Raw genomic sequence first — 16529 nt, 5'->3', positions numbered from 1 at the left:
ATGGATTCCAAGATCCTGTAGTATTTTGTCTTGTTCTGGGTGTTCCTCACTTAAGTTCTCAGCATTCTCAACCTTTCCCAGTTGAGCCACATGCATCCTGCTCATTTTCTCTCCTGCTTTCTTTTGCATGGGTTTTCACTTTTCTGTAAATGCCTGTGATATTTCTGCCCTCTTTGGTTCACATGACTGTGTCTGCTCTGCCTTATGCTACTGCCTGCCCAAACCCCACGCAACTCCCTAGCCACAACAGTAGTTTTCAACATGTCCTTCAGGATGTCCTCTGATTATCTCTTCTGAAGAATTCAATATGATTTGTGTTCCTGTAATGAAGGATTTCTGACATATTGGACCTGATTCTCCTTGTTTGGGGTAGGGTAGGAAGATCATCCTGTTCAGAGCAGGATGGGTAGTGACATTTCTGCCCACTACCTACTAGATGCCAGAATGATCTACCTTCTATTACACAGTGACAGTTGAAGACGCCTCTAGAGTTGCCAAATGTCTCCTGGTGGGGCAAAATCAGCTGTGGCTGAGGATCTTTGTTCTAACGCTCTGTTCTATTCATGGTGTGATGGATTCCATGGCAGGAAAACTTGAGTTTGGATCTGGATCTGTCATTTCTTACTCTGATATTTAAGGATTCACCCACTCTCTGAGCTCTGTTTTTTTTTGTGTGTGTGTATTCTAAGGGGAAAGCTGTACACTAAATACAGTACAGACAGAAAGACTAACAGGGCATCATTCACTCCTTGTCTTATTTGGGGTTTCTACTGCTGTGATAAAACACAATAACCAAAAGGCACTTGGGGACAAAAAGTTTATTTCATCTTGCAAACCTTTCCAGAGAAGTCAGGGCAGGAATTCAAGGCAGTAATTTGGGACAGGCTCTGGTACAGGGACAATGGAGGGGTGCTGCTTCCTGGCTTGCTCCTTATTGCTTACTCAGCCTGCCTTCTTCTATGACCCAGGACCACCTTCCCAGGAGTGGCACTGCCCTCAGTGGGCTGGGGCCTCCCACATCAATCATTCATCAAGGAAATGCCCTACAGACTTCCCTATAGGCGATCTGATGGAACTTATTTTCTTAATTGAAGTTTCTCTCCTTAGGTAATGCTAACTTGACAGAAAAACCTATATGAGACATGACTTTTAGGAAGGGCTTTCTATAAATTGATGGCAGTGACAAAAGGAGCCATTTGTGAAAGAGAATTGCTTCTCAGGAAGGGACTCAGACACTTAGCAAAGGTGCCATCAAAATAGTCATGTAGCCTGGAGGTTGCTTTCCTTAATGCTGTGGTCACACACCTGGTGGGAAGCAATGTTCAGGAGGGCAGGTTTATTTTGACTTACAGTTTGAGGGGAAACAGTCCATTGTGGAGGGAAGGGCATGGCAGCAGGCTACTTGGAGATAGGGTGTACCACTGGGGTTTCCTCACATCCTGGTAGATCAGCAAGCAGAAATGTAGACAGAAATAAAGGCTGTGTTATGAAACTTCAATTCCTACCCTCTCCCCAACCCCATGACTTACTTCCTCCAGCAAGAGACTTTGCTTTTTAAAGGTCCTATGATCTTTCAAAACATTGCCACCAGCTGGGGCCAAGTGTTTAAACACATGAGCCTATAGGGGGTATTTTATATTCAAACCATAACATAGAAGAACTATTATGCATCGTTCAATTCCCTAAGAATGCTGGGTACATTACACAAATTAGATTAACCTGTGATGAAATGTAATCACTGTAGAATGAGGAGTAGTTCTGAGGACACTTGGATGCTTCATGTCTAGTTGATATATGGCACAGCCCCAAGTTCTCTATGCCTGCTTATGGAGAGCAAAAAGTCCGTGACTCAGTGCTTAGAGAACGGTTTAGTTAAACATGATGCTATTTGTCACCCTAGTCACCCATAGCTGGAGCATCCCTCCCACAGAGATGGAGTTGCCTTTTTTTACTTTGTTAAACTGCTTGCTGCATGTTGGCAGATGGAGGGTCCAAGTGGAAGAGAATGGGGGTTGAGGGTTAAGGATTAGTAGTGCCCAGAATGAGCACTGTTGGTGCTGAGGTCCTTGAGTGAGTCTTGGTGAGGAGCATGACAGACAGGTGTATGCAGGTGGAGAGCAGCTGTGATATGGTTCAGTGACCAGAAAAATAGTGCAAGGAGCCAGTGTTGCAGAAATGATGCTGTACTGCCCAGGGCAGCCCTGGTAGTCGAGGCAAATGGATGTCCTTCAGTGTAACCTTCAGGGTGAGACCTGTGGCAGACACTTTGAGGACTCTCCAAACATTTCTGGGGGTTAGTCTGTACCACGAGGACCTGCATCCATCAATGATACAAGACAGAACATCACAGAATAACACCATAAAATAACAGCAGGGCTATGAGACCCAAGCTAGCACAAGGGACGTATCTACTGATGTTTCTACCAATCACGTTGGGGACTCTAAACAATTTGTAAAACATCCACTTTGGTATTTTCCTTTTGTTTTTTGAGATGGTGCAGCTGTTCTGGACATTTCTAATCACCCTTGTCTACACAATCTCTCTGAGGGAAATTTATTCAAATACATTACTTCCAATGGGCTGATTGGCCCCTGGTGATCATTATGCCTATCAGGCAGATGAACCATATTTGTCAAATTTGTTTTAATCATTCATGCTAAGCAGAGTGACAATTGATGAAGTACAGTTTCACTTTAAGCCTCCTGTACTGAAGCCACTACATAATCTCTAGTTTTCTTGGTGTTGATGTTTGCCTTTGGAAAAAATTAATGCCATTGCACCTCCGTCTTCTGAACACCAACCCGTCATTTACCGAAGAGGATGAGCTCAGCTTTATGCAAATACAACAATGTGTGACATGCTTGTCATTAGTGAAGCTGAGGAAGTGTTTCTGGATTCCAGATTTTAGGATGTATGGCAAGGCTGCACTTTCTGCTACCCTTGTGACTGGGGTGGTACCATGTCTGCAGCATTGGCCAATGAGTTCTGAGTGTTAGTGATGAGAATATAAAACATTTAGCTGGGGGTAGGACACCAGTCAGAGCTCTTATCCTCTGCTATAGTGACCAATGAGGCTCCAGACTGCATCTGCTTCCTCAGGTTCTAGCCTAAGATGATGCTGTACAGAACTATGTGGGACATGCAGAAGACCCTATGGATGGCCTTCTTATTTCAGCCATGAATACTTGGAGGGACAAGAGTACTATTGCGATACTTCCTTGACCACACTGAGTGATGCTTGTTAGAGTTTTCCCTGTAGTTTTCTTCTCAATAAAGCTTCAAAACAGCTCCATGTTCTTTAAAGAACAATTCAGAACTTCTTATTCTTACTCTCTCATTTGTTTCAATTTCCAATGGCCTCACAGTTGTTCCCTAGATATTGGACGGTCTGAAAAGTCTTCCCATCTGCACATATCCACATGGGAGACAGCATAGTGTTTGAAGATGACACAGGCCCTGGAGTATATCCAGACCACCAGTTCAGAAACCTAGCAATTTGCATAATGATACTTTATTAGAGCACCATTGATTTTTATATACTTCTTACTCACTGGGATGCTAAATTCAATTCAACTGCCTTGGTTTTTATTACACCAGGAAGGGTTACAGGGCTGTTGATGGTAGAGATGTAGACTCCTTCCAGATCTTTTCTTCATTTGATATATAGTTCCAAGGTCATGTTATAATGAGGGTGCCAGGCTAGAGTTCCTGCTATCACATCTCAGACTTCAGTGAGGGGGATCATTATATCATAGTATTCAGATCATTGATGGTATATAATTTTAAGCTGTTACTTAATCCTCTCTTTCTAACTAACTAACTAACTAACTAACTAACTAACTAACTAACTAACTAGATAGTCCACTTTGATGTCTTAAACTTTAGTGAACAGGGTTGGGGATTGTGCTGGCTAGTTTTATGTCAACGTTAGCTTGTATCATCTCAGAGGAGGGAACCTCAGTTGAGAAAATGCCTCTATGAGATTGGGCTGTGGGCATGCCTGTAGGTCATTTTCTTAATTAGTGATTGATGGGGGAGGGCCCAGCCATTGTGGGTGGTGCCATCCCTGGGCTGGTGGTTCTGGGTTCTTTAAGAAAGCAGACTGAGAAGGCCATGAGGAGCAAACCAGTAAGCAGCACCCCTCCATGGCCTCTGCATCAATTCCAGCCTCCAGGTTCCTGCCCTGTTTGAGTTCCTGCCCTGACTTCCTTCAGTGATGAACAATGACATGGAAGTGTAAGCCAAATAACCCCTTTCTGCCTCAACTTGCTTTTGACAAAGATGTAGCTCAGCTGGTAGAGTGCTTGCTTAGCATGCATAAAGCCTTGGATTTGGTTCCCAGAACCATGTAGTTCATAAACTGGGAGTGGTGGTACACATCTGTGTTCCCAGACCTTGGGAGCTGGAAGAATCAGGAGTTTAAGATCATCTCAACCACATGATAGGTTCAAGAATCTCCCATGGGGCCACATAATGCTCCTCTAATGTTCAGAGATTACTTGCACTCAGTATCTGAGCTGACTCTTTTTGGTATTCTTTTTGAGTGTCAATAAGCTAATGTGATGTGAGCCCTGTCTTAGTCTTTCTATTGCTATGAAGATACACCATGACCATGGCAACTCTTATAAAGGAGAATATTTAACTGTGGTGGCTTGATTATAGTTTCATGGATTTATTCCACTATCATCATGGAGGGACTTGGCAGTGTACAGGCAGACATGGTGCTGGAGAAGGAGCTGAGAGCTTTATATCTTGCAGGCAACAGGAAGTAAACTGTCTCACTGGGCGTGGCTTGAGCATATATGAGACCAGACCCCAAAGCCCACCTCCACAGTGACACACTTCCTCCAATAAGACCCCACCTATGCTAACAAGGCCATACCTCCTAATAGCACCACTCCCTCGGGAGGGTCATTTTCTTTCATACCACCATAAGCCCCAAACTGAGTATGGTATGCAAGAGGGGTTCACTTCGGACACTGACAGAACAGTGTGGGCTGTTGTCCCCAGAAGGTCTGTGCTCCAATTAGGACACAATGCATCTGGACAGCTTGTCACCTCTTCACAGGTCCACTGGATGGGATTGATCACGGTCCTGCCAAACCTTGGCCTCCCCTGCCTCTCAGTTCGTTCCCAGCATCCCTTTTACATATCATTTTGCCAGCCCTTTTCTGTGTCAGCTGCCCTGATACGTTAGTTACTGTCTCGGGTCCTTTTGCTAGTTGTGATAAAATACTCCGACACAAGACACTTAAGACATTTGGTTCACAATTTGAGGCACAGTCCATCATGCTAGGGCCATTGAAGTGGCTGGTCAAAGTGCCCCCACAGTCAAGTAGCAGATGGCAATGAATGTTTGTGCTCCATTAACATTCTCCTTTTTATACAGTCCAGGACCCAAATCCAGGGATGGATGCTGCCCACTTTTCCTGTGTGTTATCCCATGTCAACTAACCTAATCAATAAATGCCCTCACCGGCATGCGCAGAGGCTAAATGGTCCCTGAAGGCTTACCTTCTAGGTGATTCCAGGTTGACAAGGTGACAACAATAACAGTCTCAACTATCTTCGTTGTCATGGAGACAGAGTACATGATGGAAACAACCTAAGAGAGAATTGTTTAAGTGTATGGTTTCAAGGGATTTCAGTCCATCATGTAGGGAGGTTTGGCTGTGGGTATGGCTCTGTCTCTGTCTTTGGGAGTGTGAAAGGATTGGAATCAGGGCCACACTATCACCTCAAATGCCCACCTCCAGTGATCCACCTTTGCCGGCAAATCTTTCCAATGTCACCAACTGCACACCAGGTGTTTGAATTTATGTGACTATGGTGGAATGTTCAGATTCAAACCAAAACATGTGACCTCTGTCTAATAGTAGAATGGATGATATTCTTGCCTTCGTTTTCTATCCAATATCAGAATATTAAATCTACACCCATTCACAGTCTAGAACTATATCTGACTCATTTGTAGTTAAAGAGTGTGTATATGTGTACATGCCTCTGTGTGAGTATGGACATGTGTGTGCAAATGCTCACAGGAGCCAAAAGAGGGTATTAGATTTCCTAAAACTGGAGTTACAGGTGTTTGTGAGCCACCCAATGTAGGTGCTGGGAACCAAACTTAGGTTCTCTGCAAGAGTGGTACTTACTCTTACCTGCTGAATCATCTCTCCAAACCCAGATGACTCATTTCAAAAAGACACCCCCAGGTCTCCAGCAGAGTTCTTTTGGCTCAAAATAGGGCCACAGTACATCATTAACCACTCCCTTCCACACCTCTCTGTAGTGGGTAGCTGTTCCAGCTTTGACCTGGAAGTACTACCTCCAATGAAGCTTCGGGGCTCAAGACAGGGCTGAGACAGGAACACTTAACACCCGAGATCTGGATGGGCCAGCTCTCTTGGTTCCTGGATCCTGGATGCTGGAGGTAGACTGAGCAGAGTTCTCCAGAGAACACTGCTGGACTGCTCCACAGCTTTCCCGGACTCTGTAAACTATCCCTTTACTTGTAAGTTACCCCACAAAATAAACCTCCCTTTTAACTACATGGAGTTGCCTTAATACTACAACCAATACCCCACCCCCACCCCCCCAAAAAAGAGTCAATTCAAGTAACAAGCTAACTCTTTCAAAAGCGAGATCAGCCACTATGAGGAATTTCATTAAGAGGTGTGTGTGTGGGGAGGGGGGGTCTTTTTCCAGGCTATCCCTCACTGCATCACTGTGACTGAAAAGCACTCTCCAGCATCAGCCCCGACTGGTGTCTCCACAGTAGAAACATTCAGGACAGGCTGACTGCAAGCAAAGAGATCCCTGAGGTACAGTAGAAATGTCCCTGATGCTCTTATACCACTGACTTACCAAACTCATATGCCTGGCTTAAATCTGCTCATCCCCTCATCTCATGTCCTGTGCTGTACCCTCACAGACAAGACAGGGCAACAAAACCCATCTGGGAAGGGGAGACAAAGGCTCATCCATAAGCAGCTCACCTCCCGAGTGACCTTGATTGACATGGGTTGAGTGACAGTGGCCTGCTGACTCTGAGGCCAAGGAAGACAGCAGTGGGGTAGGAAGTAATGGAGGGAGTCAGCCTTAGCCTGAAGAGGACCTCAGGACGGAATTGTAGCTGGCAGAACTCTGGGGACAATCAGGACAACTCCCATCCCACTGTGTTCCCTAGCACCCCTGCTCAGAGCTGAGGAAATCTCTCATGCTCAGAAGAGACAGGGAAGAAACCATCAGCATCATTGCTGAATAATATTGTGTGGCTGTTGACTATGTTTTCTCGTTGTGATTTCTGGTTAAATATACATTTGGCAACAAGGGATATGCCAGGACGAGAGTTTTGGGAAATTCTAACTGAGAATATAAGTGTGCCTAGCTGGCACTCTGTCTACCTTCATTTCTTTGCATTCCCCCTGTACAATATGGCCTCCACCCACAAACGGAGCATCCTGAGGAACTGCCTTATTTCAGCACAGAATCTGCCGAGAATCACTGCTCTTACCCAGTAGCATCATCATCTGTTAGCAGCTCAGCAGAAGCCTGTTTCTCCCTCAGCAGCTGTCAGTGTAGGGAAGGCTGTGGTTCTTTTATGCCCTATCATGGTAGGCACAATTCTGGACAGTCTGAGAAGTGCCCAGCCAACAGTTATGAGTGGGTTCATTCTGCACTGTTAGTACATGACACTGATAGAGTTCCACAACTGTCGCTGCGTTGTAGCACCACAGTGAACTGCAAGAGCTTATGGCACACTGAGGGTGATCAGAGTGGACAGTCCATTATTCATGAAACCCTGGCTACGCATACGAATGGACACAGGAGCTGCCATGTTAAATAGATGCAGATGAGCGGGTCAGTGGAGTGTCGACTTTTCTCTGAAGTACCCAATTTATCTAATCCCTAAGCAGGCGGTATGTGTTTAAAGCATCATATTTTCAACAGATTCCAAATTTACTTACCTAACACTGACCGCCTGACAGGTCCCAAGCCCTTGCTTGTGACTCGTTGGGTCCTTACATCAAACCCTGTCATTGCCTCTGGGGTAGAGACAAAGGTGATTGAGGAAGTTGAGCTGAGAACTTCTTTTGTGTAGGGTGCCTGCCTTTGAATCCAGGGAGGTAGGACCCTGAGCACCAAATTTTCATCTTATATGTGTGCTCGGCCTCTTGATCCACCTCAAATCGATGTGGAAAAGAAAAGTCATTCCCATCTAATGGAAATGTGGGAAGGGTTCTTGCGTTTTGCTTCCTGGCCTCCAGCATTTGACAAGCATAGGGCCCATGTTGGCCATGATTTGACATGTACAGCTCAGAAAGATGCAAATGGAAGATGAAATGAGGATGGAGGACCACTTCCAGGAAAAGACAGTGTGTTTATTGAAAGCGCAGATGTGACTAAAATTAATGAAGTAATAATTACTAAGAAGTTGAACGAGGATCTCATCCTGTGATTACGAGCACTACTGTAACCCTCAGCCCTGGCTGAGCATCAGGCAACCGTTTTGTCTTGGTTTTACAGCTCTGCTTGATTGTTCTGCCTGTCATTTCCAAAAAACACATGAAGTGTCTACCTTCTTCCTGCAGCCGTGAGTATGACTGTCTTTAATCGGAGGCAAGCTGCTGATTCAGCTTCTAGCTTGAATTTATTCAGCTGGTGCAAAGATTGGTGACGGGGCTGCATTTACACTTTTATCACTGTCTGGTAAACCTGAATAATTTATCATGTGCTTCTCAGGCCCCTCCCCGCTGGCCCCTATCATCTTACAGAACCAGAGTGCAGTTCTGCCTCAATAGCCAAACTTATTTGGGAGGTGCCTGCTTTTGTTCACAGACTTCTGACACTCTTCCTTTTCTGTCATGCAACATTTGAGAGAAAAACCTTTCTTTTTCGTTTTCTTTCTTCCTTCCCCCCAACTTTTTTCATAGTAAGCAATTCAGTGTAGTTAGATTTCTTTCTTTCTTTTTTTTTTTTTTTTTTGCCTAGATTCCCTGTCAAAGCTTGTCGATTCTGAAACATTAACTAGTGGTTAACTTAAATATTTCTGTTTAGGAATCTGATCTTTTCTTTACAAATGCATTTTTTTTTTTTAAAGCTGAAATGATGGAAAGGAAAAAAAAAAGACAGTAAATCTATGAAGTTAATTTTGCAGACCCTTACACCTGAGCTGCTTTTCTGGGCCATTTCTCTGTTCAAACGTGAGGATAATAGGGACAGAAACTGCCAGATTCCATTCCCAGGGAGCAATGTGTTCAGCATGCCAAGAGCCAAGACAGTTTTGCTTGTATCTGCATGGACGCACTTAGGCAAATACTCTGTGCTTGCATTTCTGACCTGAATGAAGTTATTTCATCCCTTTGTCAATTAAGAAAAAGCACCAATGAGCAAAGAACAAAAGCGAGTCCACATATGGACACAGCTGGAGCCAGACACTTCTGTAGATGGCACGAATACACAAATGCGTCCTTCAGCTGGAAGAAGAAAGCCACCTCGTTTGTCATTTTATGAAAAGATTCATCTTGGAGGCCATGAAAAAAAAAGCAAGCTCCTTTTGTATATATAGAAAAGAATAGGTTTTTTTTTCCCCCCAAAACCTTGAGAAATCTGCTTTATGGCTAGGGATTACTGGGCTTTATGTCTTCGAGAGTGGGATTAAAATAGCCCAGTGGATGTTAGCAGGTGGAGTCCCTCTCCAGTCTCCAGCTACAGCTTTTTCAAAGGCTCTGAAACCTCTGACAAGTCAGGTGGTGGATCCTACCTCCCCTACTCTGGGAGGTTTCCAGATGTGGGTATGGATTATAATCCTTTCCTGGATTATAATAATACATTCCTAATAAATGTAACAGGGTAGGTGAATGCTGATTTTATGTGTCAATTTGGCTAGGCTATCGTATCTTGTTATTTGGTTAAACACCAATCTGGATGTTGTTGTGAAAATATTTGTGAATGAAACTACTATTTCAACTACAATTCAGTAAAACAAGGTTTTTGGAATTTTTTGTTTGTTTTTTGTTTTCAAATTAAATGCATATAATATGGTTGGACTTCATCTGATCTGCTGCAGACTTCCCCAGTGAAGACCAACAGAAGAATTTCTTTCTGTAAAAAGGAATTCTAGGAGACTGCCCCATAAAAATTGCTTGAGTTCCCTGGCAGTAGATCCACTCTTTGGACTTAATACTGCAAGGTCCTCTACAGCTTGTACCTCCTGCCCTTCCACATTCATCAGATTCCCTATCCCCCTTGCATGGGGGGCTAATTCCTTAAAATCTCCCTCATCCTTCCCTGGAACAATACATAAGGCAACTGGTGTGACAATTCAGCCTTCCCCGAGGATGGACATCCCCAGCCAACATCTCTTATGCTGGGCTGGGCTCTCATCTCCCAATGTACTCGGTCATTCCTTTTTTTTTTTTTTTTTTTTTTGCTTTTCGAGACAAGATTTCTCTGTGTAGCTTTGCACCTTTCCTAGAACTTGCTTTGGAGACCAGGCTGGCCTCAGACTCACAGAGATCTACCTGCCTCTGCCTCCCAAGTACTGGGATTAAAGGCATGGGCCACCACCACCCGGCAAGTCATTCCTTTTAATGCAAGGGTTTTGTTGTTTCTAATTGTCTGATCTGAACTAAAATTCGGAACAGCTGATTCTTAGTGATACATCATGAGGTCTTGGTCGTTTTCTGTGAAAAATCTCAGTGAACCCCTTGGATTCAATTCACAGATAACTTCCTCTGAGAATTCTTCCTTGAGAATCCTCCTACCATTTCTCCACGTCTCCACCATCTCTTCATCCATGTTCCCACAGCAGCATTAGCACAGACACCTTTAATACTGTGCTTGTTCTTTAATAAATTGTTTCCTCTCTATCTTTTTATTTTCTCAATCACCAATCTGCACACTTTCAAACTGAAGTTAGATTACATTTATGTTTGTATCCTTGGTAGACTTTATTGTCATATAGTATCTTCCCCAAATAGGCATACATAAATTTGGCCAAATGAATGAGGGAATGGAAAGATAGTCTCCTATTAGTTGCTGCATGATATCTCAGACAATTCCTCACCCCTGCCTCCCAGGGTGACTTCAGAGCACAGAGACTACTGAGTCTGACAGATCTGTCTTTGTTTTAGTTTCCTTGGTCTCTAGCCATGGGCACACCTCCATAGCTCTTTGGCATTTCTTTTCTGATTGGTAAAATAGAAACAATACATTACACCCACTTTACTGGGTTATGGTAAGGATCAAAGGTGTAGGTGTGTGATTCCCCAGTAAATAGTAAGGGCCATTTTCCCCGGTGTCATTTAACTATTTGTCCTGCCATATTTCTGAAGTTGAGTCTTAGGAACGAACCCATGGTCCATGGCTGTGGCCCTAGTTCCTCTATCTTCCTTTCCTGGTTCAACGGAGCATGTCCACAAGCTGGGCCCTGACACCTCATGGGGTCAGGATCATGTTCCACTGAAGCTTCAGATGCTACATGGAGGCTGGACTTCAGGTAGGAAGCATCTAATTTTAAAGTCAGAACAGTTCTTTTTGTTTTTTTGGCTGAGAGCCTCCTTCCACCAGGTTAGTTACTCACAACCAAAGTGACCTCTTCTTCTAGGAGACATTTGGCCGTATCTGGGGATATTTTTGATATGTGTGTGTGCTTGTCACAAGGAGGTGTGAACAATATCTATTTACCTCAAATAAGGTACCAATGACAGACCAAATTTATGATTCTTACCAAGTCCAATGAACAATGAGCTCTTTGAGTTTGCTTACAGGGCCCTGGTGATGGGTTTTGTAGAGACATGTGGGGGCTCAAAGGAAGCTGCACCACCACCAAAAAAAAAAAAAAAAAAAGAAAGGAAACATTCTAGCACGTGTCCCAAGTTGCAAAAGCTGCATCCATAGAGCTGGCTGTCCAACTTGCAGGCAACTTAGCCAGTCAGGGAGTCTCTCTTCTCCAGCAATTGTTACCACTTATAGCAGCAGAGGTCGGGGAGAATAGGGGGTGGTGGTGAGGATCCTATGGATCTTGTAAGTTTCGAGAGCTTCCTGAAACTTCTGAATTTTATTTACTTCCAGAACCAATCTCATTTATTTCTTGAAGCTTAAGGAATCCCCATCCTCCTGCCACAAAGAAAGGTTTCAATTTGATGAAATCCTTACACAACAATGCCGTAAGTAGAATGGATAAAACACTACTGGTAAGTGGTGTGGAGAGAACAGAGACACTTCCTAATGTCCTTCAATGTACAAGATGTCCCCGGACAACAAAAAGTATCTCATCCCAGCTGTCAAGCGTGCTGAGGCTAAGAATCCCCACTGTATGTAGCAGAATGGATCTTTTCATTTTCAGCACATAAAAGAAGACAAGTCTTCCACTGTGTAAACATCAGTCAGATTCTCTGCTTACTTCTTCCCTTCATTTACAGACTCATCCACTATATAATTATTCTATGCTAATACTATTATCTCAAAGTATATATTGATATTAATGCAGGTTTCAGATGAGAGGCTAGGGAGGGGGAGAAATTTATTGGCATCCAATGGCTCTATTAGTCAAAAGGGGAGAGGTAAGGTGCAGTAACCCACACATCAGTTTATGAGTGTGTGCACACCAAGGCAACACAGCTTGGAGTTAAAGGGGCCTTTCTGTCCTGATACTGTCCTTCCTCTGTCACACACCATCTGTGTGGTGCCATACTTTGCTTTCAATGGTGCTAGCACTCACCCCAACAGAGATGCAAAACACATAATACAGCTAAGTATGGTACCGTGTGTCTATAGTTACACTCAGAACTTGGGATGCCTAGGCAAGGGGTTCACCTAAGCCTGGGAGTTCCAGGTCAGCCTGGGCAACACAGCCAAATCTTTCCATATAAATGAGTGAATGAATGACGGAATGAATGAATGAATGAATAAATGAATGAATGAATGATATAAAATAAGGAAAGAACTGGCTTGATCCTGCCTCTGAAATGTTCTAGTTGAATGATCATAGGCAAGCAATTTTTAAGACATTTAGCCTTCAAATCTACATCCTTGAGATAGAAATGCTAGCTAGCACTGATTTCGCAACATGATTGTAAGAGTTAGATGAGATAACACTAAAAGTGATTTTGGTACCCAGGGAAACTTGAGTAAGCAAGTCTTTATTCTTTTAAAAACTTGTTTGTTGGAGGGGTGGGGTGGGGGACATGGTTCAGGGAGAAAAATGATAATGATTCTTCACTAGCCAAAAGATAAGGCGTAAGCAATAACCAACGTTTGCTGTTCACAGAACACCCAGAACATGGAAGACCCAGAAACATGGAAATGCATTGTTTGGGGTGTGTCTGTGAGGGAATTTCCATAGACATAGGCCTGAGATACTGAGTGGACTCAGGGAAGACCTGCCTTTGGTGGACACCTAACTCCACTGGCCAGAGCGCAAGGTACTGAGAGCAAGACATTCTCATTTCCCACCTTGGACATCAGAAGTCCAGGCTCTTTGGGTTGAAGGACCTCCTTTAATAACCCTTTCCAGTTTCAGACTTGGAATGACACCATTTATCTCTCTAGTTCTGAGGCCTTCTGGGCCTCCACCTGACATTCCCGACTCTTCAGGTAACATATGTCTGCCATGGGATTTTGCAACTCCCTAATCATCTGACAAAACAGCCTTGCCATATCTATACAATATCCTGTTGGTTCTGTTCTCTAGAGAGACCTGCCTATTGTGCTTGTTAATCAGGGCTTAGGGATTATCTATAGATGTCACTGTCTGGACTTGCCACCGTTCCTTCTGGGTCTGTGGAGAGAGGAAGTCTTTTGAAGAAAAGGAGGATGTGGCCAGGTGAGAGCAACTTTGGTACAACACTGCCTTAAAAGGCCAAGGGAAACTTATTTTATGAAGGAAATAATCCCTTCTTTTCCTGTTACCAGCAACACACCCACATTCTCTCTAACGACACTCTGAAAAGCCATAGTAGGAGATTTGCTCAATAACACAATCAACACAGAGATGTTTGAGGGGGACAAAAAAGAAAAAGAAAAACAAACAAATAAAACCCTTCTACAATCAGCAATAATACTTCCTTAGTTGGTCTCTGGAGCTCCATGTTTGCTGTTGAACAAGACTGAGTAACGTTTCCCTGGGGCTTCCGAGCAAGATCCAAGCTGTAGTGATGGGCAGTCATGTGAGCCATGCCTAATTGTTTGGGGTGAAGAGCAGTGGGCAATCAATCTGTCCTTGGGTTTAGACTTACCACAGGGCAATTATAGGCAAATTAAGCGATAATTTTGTAGATAAATGAGATCAGCAGTGCATGCCACTCGCCCGGTAACCAACTAGAAAGACGTATTCTATACCGAGTCAGAAGATGGATGGAAGGAGCTGTAGAATTTTATTTTCATAAGGGATTATTATTAGTGCCTCTCATCATTCACAAAGAGACAGGCCTTACTTTATATTTGGGAGATGGAAAAGGTGCTGGTGGTGACAATTAATCAAACAGCATCTCACATACTTGAAAGGAACAGGGATGCTAAGAATCAGCCTTCGCACCTCGCCTGCATCATACACAAAAACCCAGTTCAGTTTATTTGGATCTCACAGATGAAACAATAAACACAGACCACAAAATAATCAGGCAGATTTGATAATGAACCAACTAAAGACAAAATTAAATGTTCCATGTGTTTTAGACACAAATGAACTGGTTGACAAAATTCAATGTTCTGTGTACTTTAGACACAAATGAACTTATTATCAAAAGGGAAGATGTTGTAATGAATCACAGTATGACACAAAGGGATTAGAAAGCAAGAAAGTATGTTAAGAAACAGGAAGACATTAAAACTCTAACATCCAATATAATTCCAAGAAAGAGAAAATGAAGGAGTCAATCTCTGAAGAGATAATAACTAATAATTTCAGAACTGAACAACACTGAAATACATTGTACACCAAAACCCACAAATTATTACACACACACACACACACACACACACACACACACACACACGTACACACACACAAATAGACGGGTATGTATGTCTACACATTGTGGGGAATAGGGAGACTATTCTCTCTGGCTAGAAGCTGAGCCCATTATTTGGGGACCCAGCTGCAGAGTGTCACTGCCCAAGCTTAAGGTCAGTGGGTAGCCCACACAGGAAAAGTGTTAACACCAAAGAAAAGAAATCATCCAAAAAGAAGAAGCATTGACAACGTTGGGAAATGAGACTGTCAGAGGTTAGCACAGTTACATCTGAGGGAACCGCATTAACACCCCCGGAAATTGAAGAAAGAGAAAAGGCACCAGCTTAAGCTAGTACCCTTAACAAAATTGACAGTCCAGAACCAGAATCCCCAAAGACGTTATGACACAAATAAAAGCAGAATTTGCTACAACATACCTTCACTAAAAAATGTATAAAGGTTTTGCTCCAGGAAGGTAAAATATTTCCCAGAAGGAATTTCCAATAAACAGAAAAAGAGGGTAGGTAAAGATATTGGCAAACATGGAGAGGAATTTATACACAGTTGGTTGATAGCCATCCCTGAACATTAGAATCATGCATTGAAGTCTGATTTAAATGGCCTAGATGAGTCTCAACTATCAATATTGTTAAAAACATTTCCCAGATAAGTCTAATGTGAATCTAAGTTGAAAACTGCCCATAAGGATGAGCACTGAAGTAAATTACATATAATGCATAAATTACATATATTAAAATGGTGATAATTATGGGGTTTGGAAAAGGGCTATCTAAAATAGCAAACATCAAGTCAGATGGTATGTATTGAAGTTAAAATGTTCAAAGCCCCTTGAGTTGTTTATGAGATTTAAAGAATGAATAATTAATCTTTTAGGCTAATGAAGCATGATCATGTTTTAGTAATTTTAGTAACTAAAAACTAATGAGCCAGGGGACTGAATCGAGATATTGCAAGGTTCATGTGCTGAAGATGATTAGAAGCTGCCTCCACGTGTTGTGGTGAATAGGGGTCAGGGTAGCTGAGAATGGACTGTTCCAAAGTAAGGTAGGAATAGCATCCAAATCACAAAGGAAGTGTTGGGCCTCTAAATAGCACAGAGAAACAGAAGGGCAATGCATGGCTCTAGTCAGGCTTCCCAGCAAGGAGAGGAGCCTCAGAAGGTAAGTACCAGCCCCTAGAAGGAGATCAGGAAGGTGGATCTGTCGATCTAAGTGTGGCCATGCAAGGCTCCTGCTGCAGAAAAATGGAAAAGGCTGCTGGAAAGGTATCTCTAGACAGCAGCAGACACGTGCCCTGTACAGACTCAGCAAGAGCATTAAGCAGAGACTTTACAAATTCAACCAACCTTACCTACCTGACCCCACACACACCGCCCACACATGTGACTCACTAGGGGTCTGCAATTATTGAGGGTCCAGAAAGAAGCCCTGGCACCTGCTTTAATTTCTTTTGCATTTTTACTTCTCCATGTAGTTTCTTTTTATCAGGGCTTTTTACTACATTATATTAAAATTTTTAAGGTTTTTATCTTTTTTTATTTGTGCTTCCTAT

The sequence above is a fragment of the Onychomys torridus genome, chromosome 23 (assembly GCF_903995425.1).
Source record: "Onychomys torridus chromosome 23, mOncTor1.1, whole genome shotgun sequence".
NCBI lineage: Eukaryota > Metazoa > Chordata > Mammalia > Rodentia > Cricetidae > Onychomys > Onychomys torridus.
This window is presented reverse-complemented; position numbering follows the sequence as displayed.